This window comes from Haemaphysalis longicornis, unplaced genomic scaffold (assembly GCF_048455015.1).
Source record: "Haemaphysalis longicornis isolate Haplotype H1 unplaced genomic scaffold, Haemaphysalis longicornis Haplotype H1 scaffold_2, whole genome shotgun sequence".
NCBI classification, from domain to species: domain Eukaryota; kingdom Metazoa; phylum Arthropoda; class Arachnida; order Ixodida; family Ixodidae; genus Haemaphysalis; species Haemaphysalis longicornis.
Window position 1 is genome coordinate 52,625,208 of NW_027526295.1, and position 16,283 is coordinate 52,641,490.

General features: G+C 48.0%; 1 protein-coding gene across 3 annotated transcripts in view; it reads right to left on the bottom strand.

Annotated features, from left to right (window-relative positions):
- Positions 1 to 9,130: 9,130 nt before the first annotated feature.
- LOC144168894 (uncharacterized) overlaps positions 9,131 to 16,283 on the bottom strand; it is a 29,653-nt gene continuing 22,500 nt past the window's right edge. For all 3 annotated transcript variants that reach the window (XM_077697886.1, XM_077697885.1, XM_077697884.1), the window contains one exon: positions 9,131 to 9,720. The gene's annotated coding sequence lies outside the window, so the exon portion shown is untranslated. The remainder of the gene's footprint in view (positions 9,721 to 16,283) is intronic.

Here is a 16,283-nt window from a genome sequence, read left to right on the forward strand (position 1 = left end):
TGGGAGAATGAATGATGTACAAGCTGCCATGCATGAGAAGTACCCATTATAGCCTGTATGCACGACCTGCATTGACAGCAGCATGCAGGCAAGCTTCGCTGTGCATTCTGGGTAATCCGCCATTTCGAAGCAATAACTTGCAAGGGAAGCAGCGTAGCAGCCTGTTCAGCAGGTCAATAGTTGCAACGGTTTACTGCGCAGTTGTAGGCTGCAAAAGCTGTACCTACACTAAAGCCGAGAAGGAGAAGGCAAAACCGAACAACCAGCACCTCAGCAACGCGCGATTTCTTAAAATTCCTAAGGTGCGCATTCATGAATGCGGCAAGACGAAACAGCTGTCAGAACGCCGGCACCGCGAGTGGATCGCCCCCCTCAGCAGGAATGGTGTCTCCGAAAACCCGGACAAGTACAAAGTGTGTTGCCGACACTTTTTATCAGATATGCAAGTCTCGCACCTGTGTTACTATTTTAAAACGGTGCCCGTTACAGACATTGTAAAAGTGTTTTGGGCATCTCGGATGCCGGCCTTGCTTTCGGCAGAGTTTGAATGTTGTACCCTGTCTCGCAGGGCCACAGTCCGTTTCAACGAAAGGAGCATGCGGTGAATTGTATGCTTTAAAACCTGTTTCAGGTCATCTGTCAAGCCTATTTGACTGCAATCCAGACCGGGCACCACCAAAGCATTTAGACTACGATGACACGCACACAAATGAAGAGCGCTACAGCTTCGCAACGTCCGCTTTTCACCGCTGGTAAGGGCCAAACCCCCAAACCATCCGCTATTTATTTGGATTGTTCAGCACGTCTGAAAATGCCTAGTCTGTGCCATGTTTCTTTAAAGCAGTGACCAGTGCTGCTCCTCTTGTAGCAGCGACTAGCCCTGCTACCCCCGTGGCTGCAACCAATGCTGCTCTTGTTGCAGTGACTAGTGCGGCACCATCAGTGGCAGCTAGTCCTCGTCCTGAGGTTTAACGGTGCAATAATTAGTGTAAAAAATGTGCCCTTCCAGAGATATGGTTACATGTGCATTTAAAAGGGATTTAGTTTTCTTTTTAACAGTGAGTGTTTTTAGTGACATTTTAGGGAAACAACTCCCATCGCTTCCCTCCTCTAATCTGTTGTTCTCTTCTGTTATAGATGCTGTCTGCCAGACGAAAATGTCCAAAGAGGACATAAATGAACTTGAGGAGACCATTGCACAACTCCGGTTGCAGCTCAGCACATGTCAGAGTGCTGTTCATTCAGCAACATTCACGAAAGACAGCCTGCAGGATGATGATAGAAAGGTAGCCTTTTATACTGGCCTTCCAACATACTTGACGTTACTTTCTCTGTTTGAACTGTTGAAAGGTCGCATTTCTCATTCAGCGAAGCATTCCCTCACGCAGTTCCAAGAGATGATTCTCTTTTTGACGAGATTAAGGCTGGGATGTCAATTAAAAGACCTTGCTTACCGTTCCTGTGTGTCGCAGCCAACAGCATCACGCATTTGTGAAAGGTGGCTGATGGTGTTTTTCAACCGCATTGGCCCATTAGTACGCTGGCCAGACAAAGAGCAAGTGATGAAGACAATGCCAGTAGCTTTTGTTGACAACTTTGGTTTGAAGGTTCGGGTGATTCCTGACTGTTTTGAGATAAGCATAGACAGGCCGAACTCCTACCTTCCTCGAGCAGAGACATGGTCTCAGTATAAACACCATAATACCGTGAAATTTTTGCTGGGGATTAGTCCCCAGGGGGCAGAGATACGTGCAAGAATTTTGCCTTTGTCGATGGCGAAAAAGCCCTCTCCTACTTCAGCACACTCCTCATAACCACAACCATATTCATCAGATCGCCGTCAACTTTGCAGATACGGGTCAAGCTTAAAAGGGGCCTTGTTTAAACAGGTCCGGCCATTGCCCGATAATGTTCCATAATCCTGTTTAATAGGACCTGTTCGAGTATTTTTTTTTATATAGAAGCACGTGAAAAAACAGCTACCTTGTGTCAAGAGGATATTACCAGGGATGCATGCATCATCAGGATTTTGACGTGGACGTCAGAGGGTGCATGGTTGCACTGAAGCTGCTCCTCAGCAGTGCCTCAAAATTCAAGGCAACAATGAAACAATGCCAGACAATGTAAAAAAACACCCCAAGACCAACGGCAAAAGTTTAAAGAACCAATAACCAAAAGCCAATCTTCTAGAGACCCTGTGACCGAGAACCCATGATCACTGTGAAACCCAAAATGTACTGTGGAGTGCCTGCGAGGGTTGGACCCAGACAGGTGAGCCGTTCACTCTCAGCCATGAAAGGAAGCTTTCTGGTGGGGAACTCTGCATTGTGAACTCAAGCAAAGACACATTGTTTTTGTACGCGTGCGAATAATACAGTTTTCCATTACATTGTCCCTTACTCTCATCTCGACCTCATTGCTTTAGTTCAGTTTTGAAATAGATAACATAAAGGTGCGGAAACCTGGAAGCAAAGACTGAAGTTGATGTTTGTAAGGGTCAAGATTAGAGATCAAAAAAAGCGGCGGAGAAACAAAGTAAAGCGACACACTCGACAACAACAGAATGCCGTCATCATCAACGAGGCGGTGTCTTTGCAATGTGGTGGTTCAGAACAGCTAAGTGCTCTTTTACAGCAAATGGAAATCAACAATGCCTTCCATTGAAACATCAACAAAGTGATCGAAGACGTCCAGCCGGAGGGCGCCTTCAAGCAAGAGTACGATGAAACCATCCAGGACGATGACAGGTCTAACCAATCCGCTGGCCTTTTCAAGGAGAAGACGGTGGCAGTTCAGACGAGTGCCATTACTTCAGTCAGGGTTAAGTCATCCCATCCTCAGCCACCCGCCAAGCCTTGAAGACAGCGAGTGAAGCTACCCAAGCTGCGCTTGGAACGCTGCAACGGGGCGCTTTAGGTATGGCAAGCTTTCAGGAATGCTACCGAAAAGCAGTGCAAGGCAACAAAGGGCTCTCCAAGACAGAAAAGTTCCAGTATTTAAGATCCCTCTATAACAGCAATAAAAGGGTTGTAGTGCAGACACTGGAGGAATGTCATGAAGATGCTGCAAGCAAAGATTTGGCGATAAGGAAAGAATTCAACAAGAGCATATGGCCAAACCGAGAGCTGTTCCCAGCATATCTTCGCAGGAAGACATATGTGGGCAATGCCACTTGTACTATCATGTGCAGACCTACACTGGTACTATCGGCATCAAATGAAACGCGAACACGAAAATATAAACCAGAACAAGCAAAATTGAAAAATACTGTTCATAGAGTTCATATAATGGCATGCTATTCGTACATTTGGAAATCCACTTTTCTCATTTTTGTTTTTATAACTAAGAAACGCGTCATTTTGGCTTGCATGGAAAGAAATCGTGCTATTTGTGCGTTCAGGTTCATATTTTATGTTCGCGTTTCATTTGACGCCAATAGTACACTTGAAGGACTCAAAATTAGCAAGTCATCACATCTGACAATGCTAAGAGACGTAATACTTTCGGAGCTGCCAAAATAAATGGCCGTGGACTTCCACAAAGGACTAAGGCAGCTCGACAGATTAATAGAAGGAAATGCGTGTGGACGATTTGCTGAATGACTGATGAATTCAATGATTTACAACCCATGCCTCTGAGGTAAACTCAGTTTTTTTTTTCCAGGTTGTGATCAGATACACCACCCCAGGATTGTGGCTGCTTTCGCGTGTCCAGGCAGCCAGACAGTATCTGACAGTAGAACCTCAGCATTCGCTTGCGATTACGACATGCCTTGTTTCTCTAAACTGGTGGTGAGTGGTTCACCGTTCTTCACGGCGGTATGTGTCTCACAACTGTACACACCTGCCTAAAGATTTTGAAAAAAAAAAAAAAAAAACACTTTAACAGCCTTTGCAGCTCAACAGAGCCACTAATCAACTGATGAAGACTTCAACAAACAATCCCAAGAATAGATAGTTTTGCACATTAGTTCCTGAAGACCGTTCACTCACGCTCCCAAGAGACCCCGCAGAAACCACAGGAAAAAGTAAGTGCACTGACCTTACATGTGGCATCAACAGAATCACGTCACACTTCATGTCGACACCACATCAACAGCTTGTTGGGTTCTGCGGTGTGGCTACCAGCCATGGACGTGCTGACGCTGTCTTCTATTATGTGGCTGTGCGTCCTTCCCAAAAGGTGGAACTCCTGCAGATGAAATGCAGATTGAAGCACAGGCACACATGGCAGGCTGCTCTTGAAGAGGATCTCGTTCAAACGAATCAACTGTCCACAATGCAGAACAGGTCAGATCTTCTTATTTGGAACACAGAAGTCCAAGAGGAATGGAATGCTGACCCAGCAACAATGCTCGCTTCAGTGCGCTTGAACACTGCACGAGCTCAGCAGGTGTCTCATCGATCTAAGTGCTCGGCTGACTGCTGTTTGCACAGAATATGGTGCCAAACATACATTAACGTCTTCCTCACCCCTACAATATAAAACCCACCCTCTGTCCTATCTAACCATTACTAGCAGGACGGTTAAGTGCACTAAAAACAGCACAAATGCAACTGCACTGACAGAGTTTTGAGGGCACAAAGACCTTTCTGTTGTCCCACACAACCCTTTTATAAAGCTCCCAAGGAGAAATTGGAGCTCCTTCTTAACTAAAACTGATGCAGTAGTGATTATCAAGAGCATGTGTCCTGGCAAATGGCCGATGTAGTGTTTTCACATTATGAAGAATGTGTCCTTCAAGTGTCCTGGCAAATTCACGACGCAGTTTCAACGGGCGGAATGAGGTGTTCCAACTCCATGTCTAGAGCTCGGCCTTCCCTTACAAGATTTTCGATGAAATCGATGCCTTTTGGCTTCGCTGTCGCTGAGACACAATTCAACGCCAGGGCTAGCATGGCGGAAGCCCGCCAGCTCAAGCACAAAGCTTCACCATGAGCTCCGTGGTGTGGCCTGGCAAATCCCAGCCGACGTTCTTGTCACAGGGTTGAGTGTGGGGCAGAATCGCGGGGCACTGCTCTTGACGATAATGCGGCCACACAGGAACCACGAGCGCATACTGCGGGCCCACTTGTGTGTGCTCTGCTCCGGCCCCAAGACCGCCACTACGGCGGAAAACACCGGGCCCCATAAACGCTGCCGTCTGCCGTGTTCACTGAAGGCAAAAAGGCTTCAGGAAACCCATGGCTGCAATGTTGAGTTGGCTGGGACGACCCTGGCATGAGCAAGGTGCAGCAGTTTGTAGTCCGCGATCTGTGAAAGCGGTAGGGTGAGCTGTGAAATAGTTCCGACTGCGTCCTTGGATGTTTTCGTTGATGCTCCTTGGCGTTTGTGCTACGAACGAAGTTCAACGCAGAGTTTTCGCGGCAAGGCTGTCAGCCCCTGCGGCACAGGAGCTTAGTAAGCCGCCAGCTTCTTCAAAGCCGCTCCGAGAGCGGCGACGGACTCGCCTGGGAGTTGAAAACGGCAGGGCGGTGGAGCGACATGTTCGCGGAGCAGGGAGATGCAGCCTTTCGAAAAAGCATCGCTGGGAGTTTTCGCTGCGGCAGGGGCATTGACGGCCTCGTATGCACACGTGGGTGTCAGTCTCCCTGTCGTTGTTCGTTTCCAAGTGGGAGTGCTGCCGTTCTGATGCATAACGCCCAGCCGGTGATAAAAATCCAGAAATCTCGTCAAGCGCGCCGCGACCGAGACGCCGTGGAGCTTGCAGTAGAGAGGAGTTACACAACGTGAGGAAAAACTCGCTGTCACCGTTGAAACGCGTAGAGAAACGAAGGCTTTCGAAGGCAACTTTAACCGCAATGCATGAGATTCCGCACGCTGCTTTGTTTTGCGCACCACAACCACGAGGATAACGAAGCCTAGCCAGTCACATTACTAGCCCTATCTGCAGCCGTAGCCAAGTCGCAAAACCGAAACCCAACCGAGACGACACGGTACCGAGACGTAGCCTGCGCTCAAATCCGCACTGGCGGCAAAGTCAAAGTGCAATTTCACGTATGCTAGGCGCATGCTCCCTTGTTTTGCCCCATAATCACTGTGCGCATGATCGAAATGGCACAAATATTGCAGCGAAGTTGCTAATGGCATCTCGGCCGGAATATTACACCATAATCACTGTGCGCATGATCGAAATGGCGCAAATATTGCAGCGAAGTTGCTAATGGCATCTCGGCCGGAATATTACACCATAATCACTGTGCGCATGATCGAAATGGCGCAAATATTGCAGCGAAGTTGCTAATGGCATCTCGGCCGGAATATTACACCATAATCACTGTGCGCATGATCGAAATGGCGCAAATATTGCAGCGAAGTTGCTAATGGCATCTCGGCCGGAATATTTCGTGTACGCGCAGCCGGACGTGTGAGCGAAGAAACTTTGCGCGGCGATCATGTCGCCACGCGGGTCGAAATGCGGCCGCTCACTGAAGGGCATTCCTCGGGATACCCATTCTGCTGCTACGCCCCGCACCTTTGAAAACCGCTCAGCGTCGGCTTGGCGAGGCCCTCGTGAGGGCTGAGGCGGGCTTTGCGCCGCCTAAGGTGGGAAGTCCGTCGGTAATACGTGAACTGCGCTCGGCTCCCACAGTCAACCCCAAGCACAGGGCGCTGCCCCGAATTTTCTCACTCCCCCCAATGTTTACGCCATAACTTACACATACCCAACAACACAGTATTCAATTCATTTATACAACGAAAAGCGGCTGGTACGAGCCATTTAGCCGCGGCCTATCTCACAAACTGTGTCCGTATTTCACCTTTCTACAAGGGACTTATCAAGCATTCCCACATTCAAGACCGCACACGGACCGAACTTCCCTTGCCGTCCTCTACTGGCCTTTCTTCTCATTAAAGCTTGCCACCACCACCCCTGCAACCACGACCCTTTCCAAAGGTGCTATATTTCAAGTGTGCAAAGTGTTGGTGAAGGACAACCATTTTCTAATCGTTTCCACTGGTGACACTGCTGGCTTTTCCCTTGCGAGGTCACATTCTTGCCAATGACGACCTCATAACGTGGCAGCTACAACGTAAAAATTGAAGTGCACACCACCTAATACAAATACGGAGCAGCCAAGCGAAACACCCCTGCCAATGCATCTACGAGTGGGGACTGTGACTCGCTCAAAAAGGAGAGGAGGGGTGCCGTTTGCGAGATGACCCATCACGGCCTTCCACAATTTGCAAGCCAGGGGCTGGTTACGTGGAATTGCCCCTAGAAGGGTTCTAATCCTCTGCCTAAAAGTAAAGACTGAACGGCACTCACGCGATGACCCCTTGCCGGCTCTAATTTGCAAGTGCGCTACCTACCAGTGGTGGAATGAGGTCGGCAAGGAGTAGGCAATGGTGGTCTCTGAATGTACAATTTTCCTACTGCATGAATACCTGCGACCCTGCAGTCCATCTGCACTTTACGGGTTTGGCAACAAGAAGGGTCGAGCTGGTGCCGATGTTGCTGCTGGTGCAGATGGAGTGCCAGTTGTACTGCAACTTGGCAGATGCAGTGACAGCCTTGTCATCGTACTCTACCATACAGTTCAACTCAATTTCCATTTCTGCATCTGACAAATGCACCTGTGGTCTATGTACGTTACAAGGAGCTCGATGAGAACCACTCACGAGAACACAAGTTTCAGCCTGCCAAAACGACAGTGTGCTTGTCTGGCAGAACCTGGCAGATAACTGCAAGCGACCATAAAGAAAGGAAGAGACAAAAAGACCCATAACGCAGCTTCGATGTACCCGATAAGCTTAGTGGAAAGCATTCAGCATTTATTTTGTACCTCGTAGAGAGCATGATGATGTAGCCCACAGGTGGAATGAGCGGCTGATGTGATGGTTTACTGGACAATGCCTGGACGTGCCCTTTGAAGCATCAGCTGTTATCAGCACATCACTATGGGGCCAGTGTTGCTGGTAAAGTAGGAGTGCTCCATTTCGATTGGTTCACCACAAGAACTGCCCTAGTCACCAGCGCCTCTCCTTAAAATTCGTTTTCCCCCACTCTTGCACTGCCTCCAGGAAAAGTTCTGACAGCCGATTCGATCATTAGTAGTTCTGGCATTATTCAAAGCAGCAGCCTAACCATTGAAATAAAATCAAATCTTTTACACTGTAAAGTTTAGAAAACCATTACTTGTTATAAATCAGTCCAGCCCACTAATAACAAACACATCGGGAAACAAAAATCACTTCGTTGTGTTCGTTTTTCGCTATATCTGAACATAAAATATAAGAGTACAAACGGCATCGCGAAACGAAGATTTGTTCTTTACAGCGAAGATTTCGTTAAAACCAGGTTCATTGTAGGTGGGCAACAATGAATGTCAAAAATATTTTGGTAGCACTCGTGAGTTAAAGGGACCCAGAAAAGCTTTGTGAAGGTGGCAATCAAATGCATTCAGGTGGTAGAACACATAACTGGGGATCTTTGAGCCAAGTGTGAGCCCCATACGTTGTACGGATAATTTGTAAAAAATTTTTGAAGATAGCCTTTCCCAGCCGATGAGTGCGACGCCGCAGCGAGCCGATCGCTGCTGACGCAACGGCGAGCCGCCCCCCGATTCGCCCAATCGCCGGTGAGGTCGGCCGCCGGCAACGTCACTGCCAATGGCTTCCGTCTGCTCTTCCTCCTTCCTGTACGATCCTGAGGCAAAGGTAACGAAAGGCGGGTCCGCAGCGATTGACGCGTGCCTAGGGGCAGGAATGTAGCTAGCGCAGAACGGAAGTCAAGCGTCGCGATGTCACATGACTATTCCTGGTGTTTCCAGCTGCTTTGAAAGCAGCAGAGAGGGAGGAGGAATCAACCGGCAAGGGAGGAGAGGTGCATTTAATTGCTTCTGGCGCAGCTAATACTGAATGTAGATCAGTATTTCCAACGGCATCGCATCGCTATAATGGTGCTACGCGACAATAAAGGCCTTTTGTTACTTTTACAAAAGGCTCTTCTGTGTCCCTTTAAGCTTGTACCCTAATTATACCTAGCCTGGGAACATCTAAGGAATTCATCGTACTAGCGAACATTAAGACAGGCACAAAGCTAACGAAAAAACGAACCACACGCCAGAACTTGAACTGAGTTTATGGAGTTTATGCCACATAAACAGAAAAACACCAATAAGTGCATGCTATTTGAAGGGGTTATCATAAAAACGCAGTGAAAACACAATCGCTCGTATCACAGGCCATTACAGCGCCGGCCCATATCACATGGCAGAAATTAAACACACACGTGCGGACAGCCTTCATCCATCGCCCGTGCTCAACCACCTTCTCCTCTCCAAAAAATTGAATTCCTTAGAGGATAGCGCCAAGGATGGAACTTTTAACCAGAACTGTACTCACTGAAATAACAGTAAAACTTGTCACACAGCTGTGTTGCCCCACAGTAAAGGACTAAGGATATTCAAGCCCTTTCATAATGCCACCAATTCTTAAAAATATAAGAAAATAAGAATGAAAAAAAAGAGAAAGAGGGTGAATTGGATGCAGGAGCAGTACAGAGCGAATTTATTGTACATCTCTCAGAATCACAGCACACCACAACAATTGAGCTGATTGCACAGTGCGCAGCGCAGCCGTCGTCCTCTACTGCCCAAACAGCAGCAGCAGTTCACAGTGCCGAGTCCGTGGGAACATGTCCACTGTTGGACAGGCAAAGAGGAGGCGGAACGGCCCTCCCACTTTCCCTGCCTGAGGAAAGGATGGCTGCACGACCTGCATGACACACACGAATGCATTGTATAACAAGCTGTCACAAAATTCCTCGGGCATTGAAGTCTGCTTACGCATTTCGAAGGTGAGAGCCTGGTGATACTTACTAACAACTCTTCCTTTACTGCTAGTACATCGTATTTGGGTCTCTTTGTTTGCTGTCATTTCCTTGTCTTTTGGCGAAAATCGCAACTTCAACCAGGTTCTTTTCTCCTACCCACAAAACTTCACACTCAGGTATCATGCGGCAAACACTGCTGTATATTCATGCATATAACCCGCCCCTGCATATAATCCACACCCCCACTTTCAGCCCGCCGGAAAAAAAAACCTTCACGTATTGCCAGCACATTTGATTGAGGAAACGCTGCACCAAGGCTACTGCTCAAGCAACACATGACATACTATGTAGACAGAAAAAGCGTATACTATTTACCAAGCAGAATACACTGACCGCAAGGCGAAAGTCACAATTCACTCATTGCCACAGCGCTCGCTAGAGCTATCGTTCGAGCCGCAGTCCTCACTGCTGTACACAAGGTCATCTTCAGTTCCATTCGTGTTGTTTGTGGTGCAGCATTCTTTGAAGCTACGGAGGAGCTTCATGCACAACGCACGTTGCCATGAAGCTGCACTAAAGGAAAAACCCCGTGTATTATCCGCACCCCTACTTTGCCACTGAAATATTTGCATTTTTGGTGCAGCTTATACACACGAAAATACGGCATTATGCAGCTTTGCAGTTTTGATTCAGAGTTTTATGGAACAGGCACGTGATCTCCCCAAAGCTCTCGATTCCTCGCCAATAGCCCAAGTGAGACGAAGAAAGGACATGGAAGAACGACGACAACTTTTGTTCTACGGCTGACAACACGTGGTGATAGCAAAGCGGTAACACATGGGGCAGCTACTGCAGGGGCCAGCATTTAAATACCATCACACAACGTAGGTGTTTCTTTTATTTATTTATTCTTTACAGCGGCGGCCATTTTCTGGACCGGACAACAACGACAGAACGGCACGATTAAAGGCCAACTGCACTCAAAACTTCAACCGCTTGAAAATGTTACTTCGTATAGCCTGCCTAAAAATATTGCAGGATACAAAATATGACAGCTGAAATACGCGTATCCACGGCGCAAATGACCATCGAAAATTGGAGATTTTGAAACCGAAATCGCGAAGAGTGCAGCCATTACAGCCAGGCCTCCAGCTGGCCCAGGCGGCGAGCAAGAAGCTGCACGCGGCCGGCCAGCCGGAGCGAGCCTGTGTGCAATGCTTCACTCTCCCTGCAGTCCTAGGGGAAGCACGCCCAGCGGAGCTCAACCGGTACTCTTGGCTGGCCGGAGGAAAAAGCACCCGGCCGGCCGCAATGTCCCTTCTGCTTCACGGCTGTTTGCGCGATCTGCCGGCAGGTGCAACGTCGCCTGCGACAGAGCTGTTCTAAATGCTTCGAATTAATTAACCACGCATTTAACGCCGTGTTACGATCGGCGTATTGACATTACGACGCTCGTCTGCAATGCTATCGGGTTCAGTCACCCAACGCTTCTGTCGGCCCATTATCGCAAGTTTTCCTATCCCCTACCCTCATCGATGGGGGGGCGACCCGGCTTGTATACGATGACGCGGCGGAGAGGGACGCTTCTGCTGAAAAAGGCGCTTTCCGCGGCTACCCGCCGGCGAGGCAGGGAGGCAGGGAGGGATTTACAAAGACGTGCAGCATTGCTTTTCCAGCGGCAATCGTCAGCGGGGGACTGCTCTGTTGTGGTCCGAGACGCTGCTATTCAACGAGTACTCCACGCCGGATTATCGACGGGGTCAGGGCGTCTTCCCGGAGCTTCAACCATTGCATCATCAGGAGTCAACTGAACATTAACCTGTGCAAAGTGCCGTCTCTTTGTGAGTGTGTGGACGTCAGCCGGGGCGCCCCTGATTGGACCATACTGACGTCAGTCGAGGAAAGGGGGAAACGGGGTGGACCCAACCTGGTTATTTAAGCTCCTGCGCGCAGGAGCGAAAAAGCCTGTTCACTCAGTCAAACGCCATGTAGATATCTGTACATAAAGTTTCTTTTGTCGCCCTACAAGCCCCAATGTTCGCCCCAACTCCGGATCAACAAACGCCACCACCGGTCACGCTACCAGATCCGCAACAGCGGCTACCAGTCATGTTCCAGTTGGTTTGGTGGTACGTACTGTGCGTTCAAAGTAAATTTGGCCCAGATGAAATTTGAGTGCAGTTGGCCTTTAAAACTCTTTCGTTACCGCGAAAAATTGACCGATTTTTAGGGGTCTAAGATGACATTTTTTCTGCGCTAAACATATTGGGTAGGCACATATTGCAGTGACATAAAATGCAGATGATTCAAGGTCCTTTCTAACGACACAAGTTTTAATAATTGTTTCATAAATGATGATTGTGAAAAAAATTATCAAATTCGAAATTTTCGTCCAGCCGTCGAAGAAAATACGCAAAAGGAAGTTGTATGTAGCAAACCACCAGTACTAGGAAAAATTTAGAATATAAATTTTGTAGGTAAACATTCGAAAAACCCATCCTAGAAAAAAAATTGATTTGCTCGCAACAATTTGCCGGATACCAAAGAAAATACTAGCACGCGTGGTGCCCGTGCCGTGCGGTGAAGCCCAACCTCTATTTCAAATTTCACAATTTCAGATGCTTTTCTGGAAGAAATCTGGTGGTTTGACATTCTTAAAGACACCATGTAGTCCCCACATGACGTAAAAACACCTTGTCAATGATTGTGGCCAGAAGAAGATTCGAGGCAAGCAAGTGATGCGAGAAAATCCACTTGGAGTCGAAAACGAAACACGGTGGCGGATGCTTGTTGACGCTCTGATCGTCACTTGTCTGTCAGAACTTTAATCTGCAGTTTAATATCACCTACTGACTCCCTATGGTAGCCCTGCTTGCAGGAATAAGGTGCGATGCGCTGGAATCATGCCCAGCAAGCTTCTACCAAGTAGCTGTTGCGCTATGAAGACTTCAGCACTATGAGCCTCCTGATGGCAGCACCACCTAACATTTTTGAAAAGAAACAATATCAAGCCTGTTGGAGACTTTGTGGAAATAGGCAGTTCTACTAAGCAGCAAAACTAGACCCCCAAAAATACCCTCGTATGGAAAGGAAACTGGGCGGTGAACAGCTGGCGGTGTTCAAGGCCAATTGGAAGCACTCTCCTCGTCTGAACTGATATCCGACGTTTTAGTGTTATCTTTTGGCTTTCAGCTGAAGGGAAGGCGTGGGTGAAATGCAACCACAAGCGGCGTGCATTTTTCAAGAAACAGTAGTGGGCAACGGAGGCGCCATGGCAAATCGGCAGGAAGTTGTGTAAATATGAATTTTGCAATGCAAAAGCAAAACCGAAACTGCTGGAAACTGGCTGAAAATGCCAGATCCGCTTGTTAGACACGCAAGAGACCTTTAGAAATAAGCTGTGGCAGAATAAAGATATCGTTTCTCCGAGCCAAAGATCACTAGTGAATAGCTCATGACATTTTCAGGGAATGGGAGAGCCCTCTCCGATTCCCTGTTTTCGCCCCCAACCTACATATCGTCACGCAGTGATCACCAATAAGTGTAGACCATTTATAACGTAACCGCTTATAGTGCGGGACCGGATATACCGCGGGTTTTTGCGACCACCGGTTTGCCTCCCATAGAACTCAATGCATAAGCATACCGCTTAAGATGCGGTTGGCCGAAGCACAATACCGTTTATAGTGCGGTTTTTCGGCGGGTCTGGTGATCGACCGGCGCAGCTGTGGCATCGTTTTAGGGTAGCAAAAGAAAAAAAAGAAGGTATGAAATCGGCCATCTGACGCAGCGTGCACCCCTTGCCCTCCTCTAACGTAGACACCCAAAGAAAAAAAATAGGCACCCTTTAGTTCATGCGTACCTGATAACCACAACTGACCTTGCTTGATGCATCTCGGAAGATAGCGACAGTCTCCCCATCCACGCGCGGCAAGTTGATTTTATTAATCGGGAACCGCATGGCCCGTTTTCGCGCACGAATCGTGCACATCAGCGTTACGCTTTTTTTTTTTTTTTTTTCGTGCTCGTGTCGACGATTCCGCGCTCGCGGTGGCTTCTTCGCGTGGCAGTGGGAGGAGCCTGACGACTTGCACCAATGGGGAGACGCGGTCCGAGCCGGCTAGCCGCGCCAGAGATGTTTAGGCTTACCACCGCGGTATTTTTTGATGGGCGCTGCCACAAGCAGCGTGGATGGCAGTTTATATTCCACTTTTCGCCCACATTATTAGCTCCTTTCTTGCATGAGCATCTTCACTTGCGCCCCGTGCGGCATTTCAGCGAACGGTTAGAAGCGGTCACTGGAACTTACTGGAACTGCCTGCACCGCTTCACGGCCAGTGCCGACGCCATGTTGCCGCCTTTTACCGCCCTGCTCACACCACGCCCGTTGTATCCGCGCTGGCGTGCACTGCACGTTTTCGCAATACCAAATCTACCACGCGGTTCACGCTTTAGAACGTTGTTGCTGATAAGCCACCGCTCTTTCCCTTTCCGAACATTCGAGCCGCGCGAAGCCGAAGATTTCCACCACCAGTACGTTGCGCTGATAAGCAGCCGCCTTTGGCATCGTGAACGCAAGGTGGGGTAAAAAAAAAAAAATCCCGCTGGCGTTCTTATCACGTCATGCGGCATCTGTTCATAGATGCCAAAAACGCAGCCATGGTCTCAAAACAAACACAACGGAAGTTAAAGCCGCGCTCGCCGTTTGTGAGACTGCGCTTTTGCCCTGCAGCAGCGGCTGATGTTAAAAATAACACGAAATATAGACCGTGCCTCCGTTTTTAAGTGCTGTGCGTTTGAGTGATGATAAATATAGGTTGACTTGAGAGATAGGTGGCGATGTGGTTGAATTCGCGCGTGTTTTGGTTATAGTGCGGTACCGCTTATAGTGCGGATTTTTGCGGCTCCCGCGACATACGTTATAAGCGGTCTACACTGTACAAATAAATAAAAATGTGCATGGCCTGAGTCTGCCTATACTGTCCATGCTAATATGTAGATTCAGAGAAGACCTGGGCCATCAAACCAAGACAATAGAAACAAAAGCACAGTGGCTTTAGAAGAGAGAACAAAAAAAAAAAAAAAGAAAAACCTCGGCTAGTTGGTGTAATGGCATAGCTCTTAAACTAAATACAGCTGGAAATGAGAGAGACGCAACTTTCACCCGTGTTCCATGCCGTTTGTTTAGTGCCACAGTTGTGAGCTATACAGTTTCGGTGGGATAGGACTGGATGAACAATTCGATGCCCAACATCACTACCCTTCAGGTAAAGGACTGACGGAACACAGTACTTTGCAATGATCTGATGGAGAGGACTGCTACCCAAGTACTACACCATGTTAGTACCAGTGCAAGGCTGGGATAGCCCTGGAAAGGATGAATCTTAGGGAATGCTGCAAGTGCAGGTCAGCCTCAGAGTGCTCCCATAAAGTCTAGTATTCCAAGCTGATTCTTCATTAGGTGGTGGCTTCTTCTGAACAACTGGCCAAAATTAGTGCAACTTTACACTCATCTCTAGGACTTCATCACCTGTACTGAACAACTGCTTGCCAGTTCCTCTCGCAACACAACCACTTTGGATTTCATGACGTTTCTGCTACTAAGCTTCCCCCTGATGCTTCATGAAAAAACACTGCAGGGGTATTCGCAGGATATTTTCTATGTGTACACGAGTTCCTGTGTGCCTACAACTGCATCTTGAAAGGAGCAGGATACATATAGAACAGTCCATAAGATAAGTAAGATTGTGATCTAGTGTCTTATTTTGCTATTGATGCTAGTGAGGAGTGGGAACATGATTCTGCGTCGCAAGTATAGCAATATGCTCTACAAGGGGCTCCTTGTACCTTTCCCACGTGCACTGACCTTGCCTCTGCTTCCTTGCTTCTTGTCAAGAATCAGCGAGATGAACTGCACTCCCTTTTTTCTGTTCTTTTTTTGCAGGCTATCTGCAGATTCTCTCGGCAAGAGACTGTCACCAGCGAACGCATGTTTACTCTTGGAGAGTGGGAAAAAAAAGTGTGAACAAAACTTTAACAGGACACAGTGCAGTGCCCTGCTTATGTCTTGTCAAATTTTTTTTGTGCTGTTCGGAGGATTATTGACTTTAATTATTTATTATTCTTTAATTATTTACACCTTTCTTCTTTTTTGCAACACGCACACTCCTGGGCCCATTAAAAAAAAGAAGCAGGCCAAGGGCCGACAACGTCAGGAGCCGCCACAGCATTGCTTGCAATTCTGCCACTGAGAAGGCTTTGTGGTGAAGCGTGCCTGAACGTGGAAATAGAAGATACTATGGCACAGCTAGAGCCACCAAATAAGGTTTATTCCGTCGCTATAGGCACAGCTGTTTGCCAGCTGAGAAGCTGCACAACACGCGGTGCAAACTGGAGGCAGATGTCAACACTGGGCACTTAATATAGACACCGGTGAGCCACGCCTGGCTGCAAAGCCTCCCACGTCTAGCTCAACAAGTCAGCGATGCCTCCCCATAAACGTCAG